A 22,696-nucleotide genomic window follows, 5' to 3' on the forward strand; every position below is an offset into this window, starting at 1 on the left:
TTCCACCCCTTGCCATGGGCAGGGACACTTTCCACTGTCCCAGACTGCTCCAAGCCCTGTCCAATCTTGTCTTGGACATTTCCAGGGATCCAGGGGCAGCCACAGTTTCTCTGGGCACCTATGCCAGGGCCTCAGCACCCTTATAGGGAAGAATTTCTTCTCAATATTCCATCTAATCCTGCCCTCTGGCAGCGGGAAGCCATTACCCCTTGTCCTGTCACTCCACGCCCTTGTTCAAAGTCCCTCTCCAGCTCCCTCGGAGCCCCTTTAGGCATTGCAAGGCGCTTTAAGTTGTCCCTGGAGCCTTCTCTTCCCCGGATGAGCACTCCCAGCCCCCAGGCTGGCTCCAGAGGATATACCCGTCACGCTGCACCTCACGCTCCCTCACGGCCCCTCACGGTCCCACCCCTCCCCGCCCTGCCTCTCCACCCCATGGCCCCGGCCGAGCATGCGCAGTGTTGGCGCGGTGCACGCTGGGAGCTGTGGTCCTTGCGCTGCAGCCGGGGGACTCGGCGCCTGCGCACGTCGCGCCCGACTTTGCTAAGTCGCTGCCGGAGGCCGGGCGGGCCGCGCTGCCATCTTGGACCTGAGGGACGGGGGAGCCGCGGCCGGTGAGCGGAGCGGGGCCGGGGGGTGGAGAGGGGGCACGGGGGTAGCGCTGGGGACGGGACCCTGCGGGGGGGCGCGGGAGCCCCGCGGTCGGGCCCGGATCCGGAGGGGCTCGCTGAGGGCGGACCCGCCGCTCTGTACCCCCGGGCCCCGCGGGGCAGCTCTAGGAGCGGGGCAGCACCGCTCCCTCCCCGGGACGCGGGCGGCGATCCCGGGACCCCCGCGCTGTCCGGCCCCGGCCCCTCCGCGGCTGCCGGGGGCGCCTGCCCGCACCCCGGTGCCTCCGGTTCCGAGTGTTTCCTCAGCCGTCCCCGGCAGTGTTGCGTCCCTGCCCGGCCGGACCCCGCCAACCTCTCCCTGTTCCTGGTCGCCAGGATCTGCCCCTAAACCTTCGCCCTCTCGCAGGCTCGCTCCCTTCAGGGCTGTGCTTTCCGCAGCCCTTCCAGCACAGCCTCCTTCCCCCGTGGGTGTCCCCCCTGTCCCGGGGCTCCTTCCAGGTGTGCGGGGCTTCGGTGTCTTTATCTCGGCCGGGTACAGCCGGACATTGAAGGAATGTGTCCTAGCGATAAAGCGTGACCGCGGCCAGAGGTTTATCCCGAACTGTTCCCTCTTGTAAACACGGCAGAATGGCATCGTTGGTGGCACCGCTCTATTTTGGAAACATGGACAAGTTCTGGCTGTTAACTCCTCCGCTCCCACGCCGGTTTTCTTTGACCTTGTGTGCCAGTGCTGTCGAGATAAAAGCAGACAAAGGTGTTCGAGGATGGGTTTCTCTAATTTGCTCTAATAATCGAGGATTCAGCTTGTTTTAATTGCCGTAATTTGTGATGTTAAATTGTCAGAAGACCTTCTGATCTGTGTGTGATGCATAGAAAGGATAAGGTGTAGCGTTTGGGATACCTGTGCTGTGGCAGCCTTTACCCTTTGTGCTTAAGGAAATACCCCCAGCAAAACTTACCTTTATAACTTAATTAGACTTGAAGAAGTCAGAAACCAGCCTATTTCAGACTGTCTTTACCCAATATATTGCTGCTTATTGTCGTGAGTTTCTCATTGTTTTGCTCAGTCTCTGCTATCCTGCCTGTCAACCTTTTTGAGGAGAAGTGGAGAGAAATCTGGACTGGTATTTGAAGGAAGGCATTCTGTGCTGAGGGAGTGCCAGTAGATCCAGCAGTTGCTTGTATTTACCTGAGAAAAGGCACAGGCGTTTAAGAATGAAACATGAATCACAGGCCATCTTTGGTTCTGGGGATTTAATGCTTAAAAATGTATTGTTTGGAAAAACAGTAAAATTCTTTTCTGTTTTTATGAAGTGAAAGTCCAAAGCAGTTGTAATTTAATTACAATTACCCTGCTATTCACTACAGCTGTTTAAATGTGGACTGTGCATTCTTAGTTGTGATTTAGCTGACATTCAATCACTGCACTGAATGCATTCACCTCCAAATGATCTTTGGAATAACATGTAGCATTCAGACCCAAAGTGAGTTTTCTTGTCTTTGAAACAACAACAGTAGATGTGAGAGATAATTTGAGAGTGGAAAATAACTGAGACTTCTGAGTGCTAACTTTGAAAGCTTCTTACAGATTAAAGTTATTTTAGGGCTTAAGAGAGATTGAGAGAAGATTATTTATATGAATTTATTAGTTAAGCAGCATCACCTCTTTTTCTTCCTTCAATTTTCTCTCCCTTCTTGAAGTGCTGTTTCTTCTGTTGCGAAACCGACCTGAAACATGAGTTATCTTATTTCTTGGTTTTTAATTTTCAAAATGGTTTGGGGAAAACTACAGCATAAGGTAATAGGAAGAAAGGCAGTAAAGTAGCATGGTGTTTGTCTTGAGGAGATTAAATTTATAATTTTTTTAAGAGAGCTTGTCATAGACTGCTTGAAAAATGTTTCATGAGAGATTTACAAAGTAATTTTATTCTATTTACAGCATGTGAAAGAGATAAGATGTTTGTCAGCAGCATTGTCAGTATCAGTCAATGATAGCATCTAAATAAACATCTTTTGTGAGTTTAAGCTGTTTAAACAAAGTGATAAATATATTCAGCCATAGTGAAGTACTTATCAAGCAATAAAACCAATTTGGTTTCTTCTTAAAAGCAAGGAAAAGAGTCTGCAGGGTGAGAGTAGAAGAAAAACCCCTTGCACATGGTAATGATGACACTTCTGGGAGTTTATTTTTAAGCTTTTCTGTTTGGGTGTCCAGTTATGCTCATGTAATGTTCTAGTTTTTGTCATTCTGCTGCACTCACATGTAATTGCAGGAATTTCTTTGTCCCCTCACAGCTGAGGAGAGTGAAGGTGTGTGCATCACCCTGAGGACTGCTGGCCACAGTTCCCTGCTGTGGCTGTACTTTGCCCAGCTGCAGAAGCATTTTGGAGTGAGCCCTTGCCTCAAAGGGGAAGTAGACAAGCCATGATTATAGTCTGGCTTGGGAGTATTCTAGATATTTCGTTTTACTGTCTTGTAACTTGAGTATTTTTAAAGACTGTAGGCAGTCCTTCTTGGGCCTGCTTGGACTGTTAGCTGAGCTAATTCTGTGTGCACATTTTGGTGAGAGAAAGGTTCTGCATCCTTCCCTTAGAAGACTAAAGCAATAGAGACTTGGTTGGTTTCTCTAAGTGACTGGCACTCAGGTTTTACTGTAGTGCAGAGTTGCTGGAGCTGAAAGATTGATATTTTTCTTCATAAGAATTGCAAATTACACATAATGGGAATGAAAGTATTGCAACAAACTGGGAAAGAGCGTTTTGAAGAAGCCAGGGCCCTGTTTCTTATGACCAGCTCTCAAGTTATGCCTGGAATTTCTGCTTTTACTATACCAAAGCACAGCAGGTTTTTTTCTCCACTCAGAGGAAACACGATACCACATCTTGTTGTGCTGGTTATTCCAATAGTTTTTCAAACTTGGCAGTATGTTGCTGTTCTTTCTTTTTTTTTTTTTTTTTAATAAAAAGTTTTATTTTAGTCCTCCTGTTTAGGAACCAATAATTCCTGCCTTCCACCCACCTGCCTGAGCAATTCTCAACTCTGCTGCTGGGAGAGGCCGATTGTTCCAGTCAGGCACAGAACTCCTGGCATGTTTGCATTTTTACACCATTGGTTCTGAAGCTGCAGCTCAGACTCAAATGGTGCTGTGGCTCAGCAGGAAAAGGCTCTTCAGGTGGATTGTTCCAATTTGATTGTGTGAAACCTTTCTAATCAGCACATGAAAGTTAGGTGACTTACCTTTCTTTACCTGAAATGTGCAGCTCTCACGTTCTGGATTTGTTAGCCCATGATATGGAAGCTGGAGCTTTCAAGAGGAGTGTTGCTATCAGCCTGTATGAAATCTTCATGTTCTCAGTTTTCTATTCTTTATAGGTCTAATTTTCTTTCAATGGTAGCCTTTACACATATTTTTTCTTTCCTAAGTATTAACTGGATACCTAGTAATCTTTTTGAAGTTTATTACTAAGGAAAAGAAAGATCAAGTGAAAGATTAAGGTGATCTTGAAACAGAAAAAGACATGGTAAGACAGGCCTGCAATCTGCTTCTGATTTATTCATTAATTCATCAAATAAATAGCCATTTACAGTGAAATATCCATTAGGAATATAAAATTTGTGACTGGAAGCATATTAATTTTCAGAAAAATAAAATAGGCTCTTTGATCCCTTCAGTATCATGTGATTGGGATGGAACTTTTGCCTGGGCAAGTCATTCATAACTTACTACCCTTTTTAGCTTTGCCTCATTCAGTGGAAAAAGTGAAGGAAAGCTCAGTGCTGAGCAAGCTGAAGAGATGGACTGAGACAGAAGAGTGGGTTGTGTGAATTTTTAACATGATTTTGGTCAGTATCCATGCTGGGTGCCTTCCCAGTCCCCAGTGCTAGCTAACTTTTAATTGTGTATTAACAATCACTAGTCTTGCTTAACAGTTAGAAAGCTCAGATATCCAGATTTTTATTTTATTCACTGCTGGCTTCATAAACACTTGAATGTATTAAGACTTGTTGCTCTGAATATTCCTCTTCTGCTTTTCTGACACCCTGAGCTTTTTGCTCTGTCAGTGTTGCTCTTTTCATCTATTTGTAAAGCAGATAGATGGAGCAAGTTTGTTCTGTATAAGGATTCCTCATCTTTAAAGTTTTTTCTTTTACTTTGGCTTATCAGAGCCTGAATTAAGTGATCTGTGGATCACTGTGATTAATTTCTCTCAAGGCTTGTCTCTACAAGTGTATGTGCCTTGTATATGTCCATGTGTATTTTGTGCTGCTGTAAGTGTATAATTTCAGAGGCTAGATAAGAAATGTACTGACCAATATATTAAAATGTTCATAAAATGGTAATGTATTTGGCCTAATCTTTAACCAGGCTTGCTCACTTCTGTGAAAGTGGTGAGCTGCACATTTTCACCAGATTTTACCTCAACACCCTTTCCTTTCTATTCAGATTAAAACTTCCTGGGCAATCCTGCATGTGAAGGGCACTTTTTATAAAGGAAATAAGAGAAAAGAGAATTTGTGAGCTTAGAAGATAAAAAATGAAACTTGTGTGACACTGACTTGCTTTTTGTATCAGGATCACAGCATGGTTTGGGTTGGAAGGAACATTAAAGACACCAGTTCAAAGATCACAAAGCTGCTTTGGTTCTTAAATGTCTGTGATTGACCCAGTGCCTGTGACATCTTCAATGATGAAGCTTCAGAGCAGTTTCTTTTTCCAGCTGTCTGAAGGGAAATAATGTGTATAATGGTAATGGTAAAGGGGAGGGAAATGCTGAAGGAAGACCCTTTGATCACCTCACTCTACCTGAAAGAAGTTTCCACACTGAACAGCTCTCACCTGTGTTTTCAGGTGGAATACTCACCACCTGTAACATTTCTAATTCCATTTGAGTGCTCATCACCTAAAGATACAGAGGAAAACTTGGGATCCCCAGGCAGTAATCCTGCATGTAATTGCCATGTTCCACTTTGTACACGTTAAATTGAGTTTACCAGGAAGATTTTAAAATGCCTTTTTTTTGCCTTATACCAATGAGGCATTTTGTGAATATTAAAAAGACCAATTTCCAGAGCAATGCTGCATTTATTCAACATGTGCCTGAACCAGATTGAGTTCAGGTCAATGAAAAAGCTGTTGTGAGGCAGTGGTGTTCTCATTGTTCTCCTGTGCACCCACTGAATCAGGGTGTTTAACTCCTGTGCTGAAATCTGGTTTGGGCAGGTGGGTTTGCTCTATGTGGAGACCTGTTGACATTGCTGGTGGTTTGTTTGATATTCTCCACGGTTTAAAGGTTTTAAACAGCCCTGGGAGGTGTGGCATGGCATATCATGACTTTTTTCTGCTTTCCCTTCCTTTCCACTCATCATGAGTCTCTCTGAACTACAAGATGTAAGGCACTGGTGAGAGTTTGCATTATTAAAGTAAAAAATAACATTTAAGCAACATCTTGCTTTCACATCTGCGATGTGAACAAAATAATACTGTCCTAGGGGTATTGCAATGTGAATAAAATAACACTGTCCTGAGGGGGATATTAGAGGTGGAAATATTTTCAGACTAATGCCTGTTTGTGTCAAGGCTGGAAGCTGCCCAGTGCACTTTGTGTTTGAGTGGAGAAGACACCAACAAAGTGAAATTCATAGTCAGGGGTGGCTGATGTGGGAGGTGACAGAGGAGGGGACTTAGACACAGTAATAATAGGGGTGAGATTTATTCTAAGAGTCTGTGTCACAGCTGGGATTTCTTTGCTGTTTGGAATTTCACTTCCTGTTTTAAAAATAGCAAACTCTATACTTCATATTCTATATTTCTGCCTTCATGACTTCTAATCTCACACACAGTAATGCAAACTACATAAAGTGCCTGAACAGAATTTAGAATAAAATTGTCAGTACTCCTCACATGGTTCAGCCTCAAGGTTTGTATCTGTAAGGATGTTTTGCTGATTAGTCACTGCACAGTGTTATAACCCTGTGAGCCTGTTCTTTTGCTCCAATGTGTTCCACATGATGTATGGCCAGGGCAGCCATGGAGGGGTGGATGGATGGTATAGTGTGTTCACAATAAATTATTCTCTTTGCATAGAATATTTTGCCAGGGCATGCAAAGCATGCCTATTTTGTTTTAAAAAAATACACAGTTTCAGTGAAGATTTCCTGGATGAAACAGGTCCTTGAATGTCAGTTTATGACTAGAATTGGCACGAAGATGGGGAAGGACTGTGAGACAGGGGAGGGTCAGGGGGAAGGGGGCCTTCCTTGGTGTCCTGGTTTAGGGCAAATTTGTTAAAGAGTCTGCAAAGGAGGGCCCCTCCAGAAAGCAAAACCCACACAGCCCCTCCCCCCAACCGGTTTGGGAAAAAATTCCTCGGAGAGAGGTGGAAAGAACCTGTTTATTTGACTGGCCCAGCACCCCCCAGCACAGAGAATGAACAATACCCGATGACACCGCTCTGAGAAAGATGACAAAATCAGAGAGTCTCTTTCGGGGGTGGTTGCTCTGTTCTCAGTCCCTCCGGCGCTGGGGCAGCTGCTGCAGCCAAACGGTGCAAACCCTCGGTGTTCCCAGGTCCCAGTCCGGAGCAGGTTCGAGATGGTCCCAGAAACAGGAGAGGAGAAACAGTCCAGGAAGGGATGTGGACTGTTTAGCTAGAATGTGCTAATAAGCAGAGGCCAAAGCAGAGCAGAAAAAGAGAGCAAGCAAAGCAGCAAGCTGAAGCTGGAAGTGAAAAAACAGCCCTATGTACTGCTCATCTCGGTGTCCCTGATAAGAGAAACCCAAACAAAACTTCCACTCTTCAGAGCCGGTCTTAAAGGCACAGAACAGATGAATGGGGATATACAAGCATCATAACGTCACCCCAGGACACCTGGGCAGCTCCAGCTGCAGGAGGAGAATTCCCCATCTTCCCTGCTCAGGAGCTCACTGCTGACATGTGGGTGGTGCAGTTACCTCTGGTTTACCTGCAGGTTTTGGTTTAGGTTTGGTTTAGTCCTGCGCTTCTTCACCAACCTGTGGGCTTCCAGCTGTATCCCAGCAGTAAGGCAAGTCCCTGGGAATTGAAGGATACAGTCAATGTTTGTTGTTAGAAGATGATCTTGTTTTTTGCTTTTATTTAATGTGCAATTGTCAGTTTTTCACATAGAAGATCTAGGACGCAAAGACTGAAACTTTTGTTTAAGGAACTTACTTATTACTTTAGTTGAATTAAGGTTTCTGACATCTGCTTTATCTTTTCATAAAGGTTAAAGGAGTCTTAGGGCAGCCTCAGAAAATTCAAGTTTAATGGAAGTGTTGAGAATATTGGAACAGTGGTACAATTCTAGGCCACCTCTCTCCTATAGTTTCTGTTCTGTTTTACAGAGAGGCATGAGCTGGAATTTAGCAAGCAGCCAGATTTTGGGATGGCTTTGTTGTCCACCCATGTCTGTACTTTGATGTTGCCATCTGGTCACTTGTAAAAAATTCCTAGGAGCAGGTATTGGACTTCTGTTGAAATTAGAAAACACGAAGATGACTCCTGGAATGAAGGGTTTTGCTTGCGGCAGTTTGCGGTTTTGGGAAAGACAATGACCCGTAGCAGACTTTCAGATACCTCAGGGCTGACTTAAATAATCTCAATACTTTCTCCCCTCCCTGAAATTGTAATTTCCATTGCATTTTTTTGGATTAACTTTAGTAATAAATAATTTAACTTGGAAAAATGCAACATTTCTTTTCAGCTGACACTGAATTTTGCACACAGCAATATTACTGCATTTTGTTCCAAGTACTGACTTTCCACTTCTGGTTTCTTTGATTCTACTGTTTAAGAATACTCAGAGAAGCAGCTTATTTTTCTTTGGGGGCAGTGCATGTGTAGTCATACCTTACCTGTCAGAATTTCAGTGAGTTGTCTACAGCAGTTCTTGTTCCCACAGCTGAGTCAATCAACAGGAACTGTCTCACACCATCTACTTTGCTGAAGCAGGTACAAGCAGCAAGCGACAAAGAGCTTTCTTTTTCAAGAGATTCGAAGTCATCAGCACATTTCAGATATGTGCTTGTTGCTGGTAGTAGGGAATGATTCATCATTTCTTTGATGAGCCTTTGCAGAGCTGTGCAGTCTGTTTCGATTTCGTTTATTGCTCAGGTACCTACAGTGATGATCTGTTTAGCAAGTTTTTATGGGCAATATCTCATGAAAGCTCCACAGGCCTTCTTATCTGTGTTCTTGGGAGCAGAGGAGGGGAGGTGTGTCTGGGGCTCTCTTCATTGCTATACCCACAGAGAGAGGTAATTTTGTGCTCATTAAACCTTCACTGGTGCTGTTGAACACTTCGAACAAGGTGCATTGTGTACTGGACAGTCCTGCACAGAACATCCTGAAAAATTGTGATAAGGTTCATGTAGACACCAGCACTGCACTTCTGGAAATTGCATCTGCTCCATTTGAGGCTTCCAGGTGAGATGGTCAGGGTTGGCATTTTGCTGCTAGACAACAGTCTTTCCAGAAGCTACTTTTAAAAACATGACAGCTGTCCAATTTTACAACCATATAAACATGTACAACAACTGTAGTGGCTGCTGAAGTTGTCATTCTTAGTAATGACTACAGGTAATTGGGTAATTGAATGGTCATGCTTTGGGATTTTTTTCATTCCCCAGAGTTAAAAGCTTTTTGCAGGTTTGTTTAGGTGTGTGTACAAGCCATTGATAATGAAATGTAGCTCTGAGAAAGGAATGGGGAAATAATGTGAAGCAAGCACTGAGCTGTAAATAAGAGGTAAAACTAATGGCCAGAGATTATGAAATCCTCTGTAGGTGCTGCCCTCTATTAATAACTGAATGTGTAACTGCTTCTGAAGGGACTTGTTCAAGAGCTGCAAGGTGGATGGTGAAACAGAAGGTGGTGGCCTCATATTTTGTTTTACTGTGTTATTTTACAGCAGAGAAAATGTTTCTTATTGACACTTTGATGTGCTTAGGCCTGAGCAGCAGCCTCAGCCAGAGTTGACTTAAAAGATGAACCCTGGGCATTATGTGACTAACACCATCAGTGTTATTTAGCTAAAAATAAATGACACAGATGCTTATGCTGGCTCTCTATAACCTTGTGAAGTTATCTGCAAGAAATGTATCATTTTAAGAAACTTTCCCAAGTGCCATGAATAGAGGTTTGTTTGTAGGGTATTTTAGGGGAAAACCCTCCCAGCCAAGGCCTGGGCTCTGGCCAAGCTCTGGCCCCTGCTGGTTGGGAATTGTGCCATCAGATCCAGGAGTTGCTGTGCTAAAAATATCATCAGGTCACTTGGACTTGCTGATTTGGGCTTATAAAAACTGGACCCATTTTCAGGGAATTTGGAGACCTCACTTGTGAGTGGATGCCACACATGGGATTTTTCCAGTTGCCAGGAAGAATTCTCCAGGTGCTTCCTGCAAAATGGGGCTCCCCAGTGACTGTGGGCTCTGGGTGATGCTGGAGTATTTAGGCAGTTGGTGATGTATCCTTCTCAATCATTATCCTGTCTCTCATGCAGCAATTATTAGCTGCATTACCTTGCTTCTTTTTGCTTCTTGCTGAAGCCAAGAGTGTAGTTTTATTGAATGTATTCTTTTACTTTTGTGTTGCCTTAATATTCATAGTCAAACAAGACTGTTGAAGTGAAGGGAGACGACCCTCCTTTGTTGGGTCAGCATCGACTCCGATTTATTGATCAACCAGGCACCTTTTATAACAGTGTTAATTCTCTTCATGCATATTGCAAATCTGAGCTCCTGACAGGCTGTAGAGAAAACTTCAGCTCCTCCTTTTGTTTACAATACCTGAAGTTTGTTTATTGAAACCAAGATCAGTGTTCCCACCATGATATGAAAGGTTCTCAAAACCTTCATATCTAATCCCAGCCTGGCCGTCTGTTCCCAGAGCAGCCAAGGACAGAATATTGCCTGTTTTTGAGGAAACGGTCTGAGAATCTTGTTGTTTATATGAAAGGTGGCTGAGAACCTAATTATTTACAGGATCAAGCCTGGGAACTGCTGCTTTACAGCGGCCTTTTATTTTTCCCTTAGCTGAATACCTTCATGGCCTCTTTCTTTAAGCCATGCTTGAACCAGGCTCTCCACACAAGACCACTCTTTCCATTGGTGTCTGTCCTTTAAATTGCCCCCATCAACTGGCAGAACACACTTCAAAAGTAATGCCTTTGAAGTACTTTTAAAAATAGCTGTAATACAAAAACCATGGATTTTTTTTTTTCTGATGACAAGTCACAAAATAATGTGTCAAATAAGTTAAAGTTCAAGTGGTTCTCTTAACATATCCAGTGATACCAGTCTTTTATCTCTTCCCATAAGCATCAAATTAAGTTCTGCAGTTTCTGAAATTTGCTCATGAAGGTTGACTATTTCCACCTTTTTAATTGGAAAATAACTTAAAGCAGTAGTGTAAGCTGTGATGCTGAGAGGGTGTGTCTGTACTAATGAGATAGGGAAGATAAATGTAGGCACTGGGAAATGAGGGAAATTCAGTGGATATGTGCAAATCATCCAGCTAAAGTGGTAGAAGAGCACATTGATGGGAAAGGCAGCTATGTTATACCTCCAAAATCAAGTTACCTGTGTAGACATTGTGGGGATTTTTGACAGCATCATGTTTGTTTAGTTTTAGTATCATAAGTGAAACTTCAGTGCCCATCTCTCCCACTGAGGTTTGGACTAATTTATATAGACACTTAGGAGAAGCTTTTAGAAACTGTTGAGGATCCTTTAAGCGACTCTCCTGCCTAAATTTGTCACAGATGGGTTATTTTTTAGGTAAAAGAGAGTAATTAGTCTGATTGAAAGTACCAGGACAGCAGTTTTAAAGAAGCATGGGAGAGATATGGAGCAGCATACAGGTACCTTCAGATTTGCTTGGTTAAATGATAGCCATATAGGTTAATATGAAGGAAATACATGAAAGCATGAACAAATTATGATATCTTTTTGAATAAACAGAGTATCACCCATGATATTTAATGACTTTCTCATCTCTGATGTTGTTTTTATAATGATGGGATAGCACAGGTTCCAAGGCAGTGATATGTGAATTTTTTGTGAGGTTTCTTATTAGGGCAAAAGAAAATAAACCAGGAAACCAGTGTGTATATAAAGTGTCCAGTAACAGCTTTATGTTGGGACAGTTGACTTTTGCATATTTTTCAGTTTTATGGAACCTGATTGTCATTCATTGGAGCTGGCTAGCACTGGGGTCTGCATAGTGCTGGACATGTCGGAAATTCACTCAGCTATTTTGCTCTGTTTGTTATAATACACAGCAGCAATAAGGGAAATGGAAGTAGTTGTTAAAAGTGAGAAGAAATACCTGGTGCAGACTTGTGCACTGAATTTTACTGTAGGACATAGGAAAAGCTGTAGAAACGAAAATCTTGATGTTCAAGATGAACATTACTGAACTTGAAGAAAGTGCAATGCTGATTTATGCAATCTGTGCCTTTCTATTCAAACCAGTAAAGCTGTGTTAATAACTGAGCACTGAAAGGGATCCTCAGTTTGGAAAGAAAATAGCCTACATGAGCTTGATAGATGTGACTTTAGAGGAGGAATCTGCTACAGGACAGAGACTCCAAAAGAAGAACAGGACAGGTACAACAGGAATTACTGAGGTTGTTCTAGGGAACTGAAAGAATCACAGAATACCTGAATTTGGAGGGGACTCCTGGACATGGCCTGACCCAAATTCATCTTCTCAGAGCGAGGCTGGTTAGGGCGGTCAGTGCTGTGCTCAGTCAGGTTTGGAATGGCTCTGAGAATGGTGATTTAACCTCTCCTGACAAGTTCTCTGCTCTTCAGCCACCCCACAGAAAAATAAATTACTCCATCCCCTGTTTTTAGGCTGAATTTCCTGCATTTTAATTTGTGCCTGCTGGCTGTTGTCCCATCCCTGAGTACTGCTAGGGAGAGTCTGCCTTCAGCCTTTTAACCCTTCCAGTATTTATACACGCTGTTAGATCCTCCTGATCATTCTGCTTTCCAGGCTTAACAATCCTGCCTTTCTCAGCCTCTTCCCAATCACTTTATTGTCTCTATACCCCTTTGCTGGTGTCACATCAGTCCATCTGTGTCACTCTTGATTTGGGGAACCTAAAGAGTGGTGCTCATTCTAGAATTAGAATGAAAGAGAATGATCACCTTTCTCATGCTGCAAGTTATTGAAGTTGGAGGGGAGACGACCCACCTTGCATTGGTCAGCATCAACTCCACTTTATTGATCAATCAGTCACCTTTTATAACAGTGTTAATCAAGTTCATGCATATTGCGAAATCTGAGCTCACAATAGGTCAGAGATAACATTCCAACCCCTCCTTATGTTTCCAATACCAAGATTTGGGTTCTCAAAATTATTCTTGCTTTCCCAAAACAGCCAAAGATAGAACATCCACTTGTTATGAGAAAGCTGCCTGAGAACTCTGGTGTGCAAGGCTCTCAAGGCCTTCATGTTTGTCACTTTTACCTGTAGTTAAAAATAACCTGAGAACCTCTGCTGTTCACAGAAACAGGCTGTGAGAATCTGCTCCTCACAGCTGCCTTCTAGGCCATCCCTGAAAAAAATCTCCAACAGCAAGTGATGCTTTTTCCTACTGCAGGATGCTGGCACCCCTTTTATTTGTTGTGACTGTGAGGAAGCATTGCTGCTTCATGTACAACAGCAGCAGTGTCTTCTGCAGAGTTGTTTTCTGTCCAGCTGCCCCCCCAACTGGTTCATGGGTTTATTCCTCCCCACAGACAGAACTTTGCACTTCCCATTGTGGAATTTTTGTTCCATCAGCATATTTGCTGAGGATGAGCTGGGTCCAGGTTATAAATGGGGAACTTAAGCAGTGCTGGTGCAGTCTGTCCCCAGTGCCTGGGTTCTAACTGGGCAGTGATCCCAGCCCCAGGAACCTTGCCCTTCATCCAGGCTTGCAGTTCCCCCTAGTCCTGCCTGGCCCCTGCTTCATCCCCTGGTGTGAGGGTGTTGCAGGACCTGGTGTTGTCCCAGCTGCCAAGTCATCTTCTCAAAGCAAGCCCTTGGGTCTGCCAGACATTATTTCCTCTTGATAGAACCATGCTGACTGACACAAATCACTTCCTTGTCCACTTGATGTTTGGAATGGCCCCTACAAGAGTTTGCTCCCTGACCTCCCTGGGGTTGAGATGACACTGATCAGTCTGTCTTGGATCATCCTTGTTGCTCTTTCAGAGAAAGGAGTGTCATTTGGTTTTTTCAGTTGCAGGAATGTGGCGAGTGAGAGTGAGCTTCACTGATCTTCTCTAATGCATAGAATGAACAGGAGAAGAAACTTCAGTTCTTCACCATCTTTCTAGATGCTTAATACTTCTGGAAATTGATACTCTTTGTGATAAAAAGCCATTTGTTTACACAGATAGTGGTACTCAGTGACTGCTCCTCCTTCCTCATGAAACAAGCAGTTCTGTAGTTTGGCTCATCACTTGGGCCTCAGGGAGACAATCTGTTACCCTGTTTGATGACACAAATATGTTGTGCTGTATGACAGACCTTCATCATTCATATTGAATAGACATACAGTCTAAATGTAATCTTAATCTATTTGACTAAATACTCTGGTTTTTCTTAGACCAGAGCACAGCAGTTAAAACTTCCTAGTAGTTTTGTAGAAGCAATTTTTCTAGCCTTGATTTTGCATAGAAGAAGGGAAAAAGCACACCTGTCCCACTGATGGAGAGTGAGAAACTTTGGGATTTCCTTTTTATAATTGTATAAAGGAAAATATTCTGAAAAAGAATCTCCTCTGAAACTGGAATGCAATTGAATGGACGGTGGCAGTTCAGAAACAAAGTGGCCCAGCAAGTTCAGTATGAAAATATTCATGTCCATGTGCAGGCAATTAAAGAAGAGCAGAAGTAATGCAAGAAGAGTGAACTTGAGTCAGTGAATGTGAGAGACCTGTGGAGGTTTCCCTCATGGCCAGAATGCATAGCAGAGAGAAGAGGAAAAGAAACAATCTTCATTAGTGGTTTAATTGTTTTCATTTGGACAAGGAGTGCGCTTTGGAAATGTTCTCACAGACTGCGCTTGATTTGATTTGTGAAATCAGCTTGGGTCAAGGAAGCTGGGTTGCTTTTGGGTGAAACTGAACTGGAAGCTGTGGTCCTGCTCGTGTTGGACGGTGGGATCCCACTGGAGCTGTAGAACTGCAGCTCCAAGAACTGAAAGCCGTGGGTGTTTCAGGTGAGCAGACCTTGCTGTTGTGCTGCACTGCTGGTGCCTGTGGGCACAGCAAATGCCCAGGAGGGAGTTCAGAGACCGTCACTGGCAAAGGCTGTGCCAGTGCCAAAGGGGCTGCAGAAAAAAGGTTGACTGCAGTAATTCTGAAAGCTGTAGGCACAGAGTTTTTAGGAATATCACCTTACAGGAGGTGAAAATGGGTCTGTAAGAAAACAGGAATCTGTTTTGGCCAGTAATTCTTGCAGTGATCTTAGAAGCCATATGACAATGCAATTAGCTGGGATAAGCTGAAATAGTCTTATTCTTAAATACAGGCTTTAGTATTCTTTTTATTTTAATTTTCTATGAATGTGTGCTATATGATCAAGTTGAAAATGAGGCAACAGTGAAAGTCTTCAAGAAGAAGCAAACAAACAAAAAAACCCACCCAAACTGAGAATAAATGAAGCATTTGTATGGGTTGTTATTAATAAAAGGTGCAGGGAAATACACATCCTAAGATGTTAAAGGAGTAGCTGAAAAACTGAGCAGGAGAATCCTTCCAAAGGAGTTAGCTTGGAAACTCCTCTCAGCCTTTCAGTTGAAAGCCATCTGAAATGAATATACAAGCAAACACTGAAAAAATTATTGCACTTCTAAGAATTAAATCATGTAGCAAAATAAATCTTGTCACATACAATGTTTGGGCTGGTTTTTTTAACTATTAGGTTTTTCCTGTGGTTTAGAGAAGCTGTTTGATTTCTGGTATGAAGTTTTGACAGAAGTAAGCAATCTTGATCATGAGCAATCTCTTAGCACCAATATCAAGAGGAATAAAATTTCTAAGGAATGCATCTTTTTGTAATTTCATTTTTAAGATGTTTTAGTTTCCTTGGTAGGTTTTAGCAGCAGTGTGGTGTGGAGATGTGAAAGCTGACATGTTAAGGATGGAAGGCATTTTGCACATTCATGCCCTGGTAAAATAGCATGTGTTTGTGTAAAGCCTCAGAGCTTTACACTCACTTCTCTGTCATTGTATCTGCAAGCAGGAATATCTATAAAGATGCCTTTATTATAACTTGTATTTTGCTCCTAGTTGAGTGTAGTGAACATTTCTACAAGTCAATTGAGCAGCTTGGGTTAACACTGCTGTTCCTTGTTTTGGAGGGTGTTGGACAGGATTAACCCCAGAGGCCCTTTCCAGCCCAAATTATTGCTTGCTTCTATTAAAAAAAAAAAAAAGGAAGAAATTGAAAGCAATTCTTAGAAATGTGTTCTTGTTTTAAGATATCCTTATGTGGTCCTTTAGTAACCCATTTTCATTTATGTTATTTTCAGGTCATTCTTAGATCATGTTTTGCTTAAGCGCACAACATAGGAAAGAGCAGGAAAACATGGAGAGGTTCTGAGAGGTAAAGATATAAATGTAGCTTGGCATTTGTTAAGACTGTTTTCAGAAATCTCCAAGAGTTAAACCAAGCATGCATTTCTCATCCTCAGTGAAAATTTTCACAGGATTAGATACCCTGACTTCAAAGTCAGTGCCTGTTCTATGTATTTTTTCTCCTTAATTATCTGGGTGCTTCATAACAGGCAAAATTTTGGGGTTTTTTTCTGGTGTCTTTTCATCTTTTCAAGTTTTGTTCATGTGTTTCATGGTTTTAATCCATGAATGCCTTTGTTTTAAATATGTAAGTGTTAATTTGTGTTTTTCATACTGCTTCTACTAACTTGTTGGATTGCAGGAAAACTGTTGAAATATGTCTTCCAGGCAGGCATCAGTTAATAGATTATAAGGAAGAAAATTGCCTAAAGGAGGAGAAATAATGTAAAATTTTGACTTAATGTTTTTCCTCTGAGTGATCACATTAAGATAATTTCATTGCCCTAATCAAAAATTAATTGAATAACATGAATAAGTAGCTTATAGCTTGTGGATTTATGTCTGTTCTCACTGCTGTGCCATGCAGCTGAAGCACTGATAAGCAGAGGCCTCCAGAAAAATTCTTTCCTTCCCCTTCCCATAGCAACAGGCAGGAAGGGACTTTGGGTAAAGTTTTTCAGAAGATTCCTTTGCCTGCTGTCATGGTAAGGTCTAAAATAACCTGTTGTGATCAGCACCATCAATATTTGACTGAGATGCTCAAGATTGGGATTTTTGCTTTGTGGGAGCCTCTCTGCCTCTGAGCCAACTGAAACTGAGTATGACTATAGGGCTAAATAAGCTTTTATAAGGCAGATGGAACAAAATATTATTGCTTTGGGTAACTGTTTTGTTAATTACCTCGTGGTCCTTCTCTTCAGTGCTGCTTTGGGCTCAAAGTCATCCTTTCTGATAAAATGTACTTGGGAAACCTGGTCTGGGAATTACAAAACAGATACATTTCTGTATTTCTACAGCCAGGGTTGGATGTTACCTGGGTGAGCCATAACTGAGGCTCTGTGCTGGAGGGTTTTGTGTTTATCAAGCAGCTGCAGTTTACAGAAAGCACTAAATGTTCTCAGGTACCTGCTCAGGTTCATGTCAGAGCAGTTTAACAGTGACTGCTTGGAAGTGTCTGGCCACACTGTGTGCTTTTCCCTGGAGAAAATTCTCTTTCTACCACTGAAAAAATACTCTTTGTACTTTCTAGGTACTCTCTTTATAGAAACCTCAAAATGTAACAGTTGTGTTTTTTTAAAAGTGAAATACAAAATGTTTTATTGCCTGTTAAGGAAATATATGCTGTTTATAACATTGCTTTAGTCTGTCTTATTTCTGAGGAAGGATATCCCTAAAGCTACAGCACAGAATATTTCTTTAACCTCTGTTTCCTCAAAAGTCCATGTAGGACATGGTTCACAGTGCAAGGAAGTGGAAGAATGAAGAGGGGAAGCTGTAATTTATTTCTACAATATATGAGACGTCCAATTGCTAGAACTTGATGCCTTTTTTTGTTAGAGATCTAGAATAACAATCTAACAGTCCTAGTAACAGGAATATTTAAGGTCAGAGGGATTTTGGAGGTGCTAAAAGGGTATTTCCCTATGGAAGAAGAGTATTGCTCATTCTGAGAAGTTGGTTCCCTACAGTGAAATCATTCCCAGTTCCAGGACTTGAACCTTTCAAGGGCATAAACTCTCTGCTCACAGTGCTGTCACCTGGTGGGTTGCAGATTGTGGGTTTAATTTGTGTTTTGCAAGCTGAACTTCATTGAAACCATTCTGTTGGGGTGGGTTAACCATGCCAGTTATGATCAGGTGTGTTTGGTAAGTAAATCTCCTGTGTGCTCACACCTTCAGGAGTGTCCATTGAGAAAAGGCAGTGAGTTAAAACTCTTGACCTTCCAGAAAAGGAGGCTTAGGAAAGAGTTCTGCCCATCATGTGCATAAAAGAGCACAAACCCCTATAAATGAGCTTTTACTCTGTGTGTTGCCAGGCCATGATAACACCTGGCAACTCTCATCTATAAAGGAACAGGCTTGAATATCTGGTTTCTTGACTGAAAAGCAATTTGTCTTGTTGTGCAGGTAGCAAGGTAATGACCAACCTTTCCACTCCATTGTGACTTTGTTCTGGTCCTGAACTCCCACTGGGAAATTTTCCTGAAACCTCATCACAGAAGCATTAGAATGAAACAGTTCTGAGTCAGTGCAGTATTGTGTTGTAACAATGTGATTGCCAAAGATTTTTTGCAAAGAATTTTAAAGGCCAAAATTAATTTCTAAAAGCAGTGGTTTGTAAAATGCAGGAGTTAATCCAGTTAATGTCCAGTTAATATGAGTAAATCCAGTAATTCAAAAATCTCTTTGAGTTTGTGGTAGTGATTTACAACTATTCCAGTTTCACTGCCTTATTTTCTGTCATCTTAATACAGTTTAATTCTCTGTACTGGGGGTTACCATGCATGCCAAGTTTCATAGGTGTTTTCCAGTGGCAGCCTTTAAGAACCAGCCAGTTGAAGTATTTTGAAGATTACAGCAGTGAACCAGTTTTAGCTTAGTGGTTTGCATATATGAATTGTTGTCCTCTTTGAAATGGATTGTACCATGAGAAGGAAATGGCTGAAACAAAAATAGACCATCTCTTTGTTTTTCCAAATGGTTTTAATTATCCTGTGCAGCTCTCTGCAGTGTCTGCTCTTGCCAGGCTTTTGCAAATGAAGCAGAAGGCATATGAGGTTCATGTACATTTTTCCTTTTTCCCTTCTTTGAGCATTTCTTAAGTTAGTAAAAGCTAACATCCTCCTAATTAGGAAGGAAATCCTTTGGGAAGTTGTCTGAGTTGGTGGCAATAGCAGTTTTATCCCTTTTGTCCTGCCTGCCACAGTTTTAGTCTAAGAACAGCTCGTGGTTGGGGAAATTCTGATGTACTGAAAGCGTGAAAAGCTGTCAAATCATGCTTGTCTTTCTTGGCATTTTTTTATATTGCAGTTCTGTTTCTTTACGCATTGTCTTTTCCCCATTCTTTTATTCAGAATCAAATGCTACATGTGTGTAGAAAAAAGTGGTGTGAACGATTTCTGCTGAGGAGGTTCAGGTTTCACAAGCAGGCTTCTTGTTCCAGAGAAATGCTAATGACTGAATTCTCTATGATTTTGCTGTAAGTCTCCAGTTTGGGAGGCCTGAAGACAGTTTAATTTGGACTGCAGTGTTGGAAGCGTTTTTCTCCTCAGGCTGAAGTTGATAGACCAGTTTTTCTAACCTGTGCCATTTGCACAAGGAGCCCTACCTGGTGATCCCAGGTATTCAGGGAAAAGTTAAAGTGAGTATCACTGGATGTCTGCCTACAACGTTATTCTGCCTTTCATTGGGCAATGTTTTTGCTTTGGTAGGCAGAAGGAATGTTTTTCAACATTTCCAACTTAAAAACTTCAGATTCAGAAAAGTTTCCCATGCTCAGTTCTCTCTTGAAGTGGTAGGTATTTAGGAACAAGGAATCAGCAATCAGCACTGATGATTACTTTTGCATAAGTAATTGTTTCTAGAAAATGTATTTAAGGTTGGTAGTATGTAATTTCTTAGTGTTTGCTGCTGTAATTTAAGATCTGTTTGTGACAATCATTTTTGATGCCATTGTTGTATATTAATATAGTGTCTGTTTGTCATTCATGTTGCACTGAGGTCAGTGGATGTTAGTTCAACAAAATTCACTGAGTTTGCAGGGTAGAGTCTCACTCTCTTTACCAGGGATAATGTGATATTAATCTTTAAAATCTCACACTACTTACACCCTGTGACAATTTGATGAACTCGTGCTCTCACTTGTGTGCTCAGACACCAGAACATTTCTGGCTGTTGAGGTGGGATAGTTGGTGTCTCTTTTGTGCCTGTGGGGGATGGAACTGATGGTGTCTGTCACTGCTCATTGTGCTCCAGGTTCCTGTTGGTGATAACAAACTACTTCACATATGGATATTTTACATCCTCTGGGAGTCAGGAGTTATTTTTTGCTATTCCTTTGCTCCAGAATCTGGCATACTTCAGCTTCCATAAATCTTCAGTGGACGCTAATGCTGCTTGTTTTTTCCTTATTTGGAATATCCATCTCTTTAAAGCTACAGTCTGTTTTCCTGTTGGGCTGACAGGAAATGGAATGACATATGTGATGTGACATAACCCTGTTGGCACTCTCCTCTTTGAAGCACAGGCTGTTTTGCTGGTCAGGCATCTGTGCTGGAGTCTTATCAGAGTGAAGGCATCCTGGCCTTGACACAAACATTCCTGTTTTATTCTTGTAAGGAGTGCCCTTTGTTATCAATCAAAGCCATTTTAACTCTTGTTTAGCTGATTGATGCATGTTTTCATCCCTACTTTGTTCATCTCAATTTAGCATCTTCATTACATTCTCTATAAGGTATGTTTGTTCATAGCAGTAAAAGAATCAGTAGAAAATTTCAGAATGGAGGCTCTGGAGAGCAGATTGAGATCATCTCACTTGTAGAATTAGACCTGTTGGTTTAGGGAATTTGTAACTTCTGACTCTTGATGTACCACTGTCCTTGGATGCAGAAATGATCATCTGTACAGAGCTGTAAGAATAAAGTGATTCCTGTGTTGAGCCAGGAGTACTGTAGATCATCTATATTGTATATATGGTTCAGATATGAAAAAAATATACAGTTTAAAGACAGGATAGTAGATTAAGCTTCTACTTCAGCATCAAGGATTTCTCATTAGTAAATCCACTGTAGGGCCAGGACAGAAGTTAAGCACCTCTTTTTCATTTGTTTTGTGGTTGATATATCTTGCTTGTCCCTCCTTGTAGCTTCTGAAGGTCATGTCACTTGGTTTGCTTCCCAAACTGATTAAACTCTATGTTGGAGATTTTTTCAGAGATGGCCTAGAAGGCAGCTGTGAGGAGCAGATTCTCACAGCCTGTTTCTGTGAACAGCAGAGGTTCTCAGGTTATTTTTAACTACAGGTAAAAGTGACAAACATGAAGGCCTTGAGAGCCTTGCACACCAGAGTTCTCAGGCAGCTTTCTCATAACAAGTGGATGTTCTATCTTTGGCTGTTTTGGGAAAGCAAGAATAATTTTGAGAACCCAAATCTTGGTATTGAAAACATAAGGAGGAGTTGGTGTGTTATCTCTGACCTATTGTGAGCTCAGATTTTGCAATATGCATGAAGTGAATTAACACTGTTATAAAAGGTGCCTGATTGATCAATAAAGTGGAGTCGATGCTGACCAACGCAAGGTGGGTCGTCTCCCCTCTAACTTCAATAACTCTATTCCCCACAAACATATTTTTAGTCTGTGTGTTGAATTGGCTCCAGCCTTATCTTTCAGTCAGGATCACTCTTGTTTCTCTCAGAGCAGCTGTGTGGGTGCTGGCTTTGTACCTGGATGCCCCGAGCCTGCAGGGAGCTGTGCCTGTGCTGGCCCTGCTGGCAGGGCAGACAGGACCACACAGCTCAGTAATCCAGCCCATGGCCTCTTCTCAGACCCCTCATCTGTCTGACTTCTGTACAAAAACCAATTTTGGGCATTTGAAATCCCAGCAGTTGTATGCTGGCACAGACTGCTTGGATTCTGCAGACTTCTTGGTGAAATAGATGTGGTGCTGCTCACAAAGTAATAATGACCAAAGGGAGCCAGGCTGCATTCTGTGCTAAACCTCTCTGATCCATTCCTTATATAAATATCCTGTGATGCAAACCTCATAATTGCTTCCCTTTCCAACGTGCACTCAACACTCTTCTAATCTGTGTCTATTCTTTTCTCTCTGGTTGATTACTCAGCAGTTTCTTCCTTTCTGTCTTTTGACTTGTTTGAGCAAACCTGACCACGTCCTTAAAACTTATTTTAGGGGAAAAAAAATGTGTAAACCACTAAAACCAGCTTTGTCAAACCACATTTTACTTTCAAGAGGAACAGCTAAAGTAACTGCAAATTTGCTAAGCAAGGAAGTTGCCAAACTGCCTGTCTGTGTCTGGGCTCACTGTGCAGTTATAGCTAACATTAAAGAGAAAAACCTTTTCCACAGTATGCATGCCTTCAGTTAAAGAGAGGCTTCAGTGTTTGGGAGGAAGGAGAGGAAGCATTTCTATAATTTCTCACACACAAAAAAGTGCGTGTATTTATCATGTACCTGTTGATAAAAGGGACAGGTTACATTTTACATGCAGTTTTCTGAACAAAATTTTGTATATTTTATGGTTTCTCCCAAAAGTCTGTATTCCTGTTGCGTAGTGAGGTTCTCAAAACCATTTTTAAAATTACTGGGTATGTTAATAAAATTTTTTCGTTATGCAGGTTTTTTTTCCTCCATTATTGAAATTGCAAATGCACTTTGAATAGGAACACCTGCAAAGAGCAGCTTAGCCTATTCTTAAAATTAATTACTAAACATAAGACTTAAAGCAGCCAACAATGTGTAGTTATTTCAGTATT

General features: G+C 41.9%; 1 protein-coding gene across 3 annotated transcripts in view; it reads left to right on the top strand.

Moving 5' to 3' along the window:
* The first annotated feature begins 488 nt into the window (after positions 1-488).
* ITCH (itchy E3 ubiquitin protein ligase) overlaps positions 489-22,696 on the top strand; it is a 62,490-nt gene continuing 40,282 nt past the window's right edge. For 2 of the 3 annotated variants that reach the window (XM_064729778.1, XM_064729777.1), the window contains exon 1: positions 489-611. The gene's annotated coding sequence lies outside the window, so the exon portion shown is untranslated. Of the gene's footprint in view, positions 612-16,210; positions 16,233-22,696 lie in introns of those variants that run through there. The other variant, XM_064729779.1, reaches the window with a different exon arrangement.

Source organism: Zonotrichia leucophrys, chromosome 20 (assembly GCF_028769735.1).
Source record: "Zonotrichia leucophrys gambelii isolate GWCS_2022_RI chromosome 20, RI_Zleu_2.0, whole genome shotgun sequence".
NCBI classification, from domain to species: Eukaryota; Metazoa; Chordata; class Aves; order Passeriformes; family Passerellidae; genus Zonotrichia; species Zonotrichia leucophrys.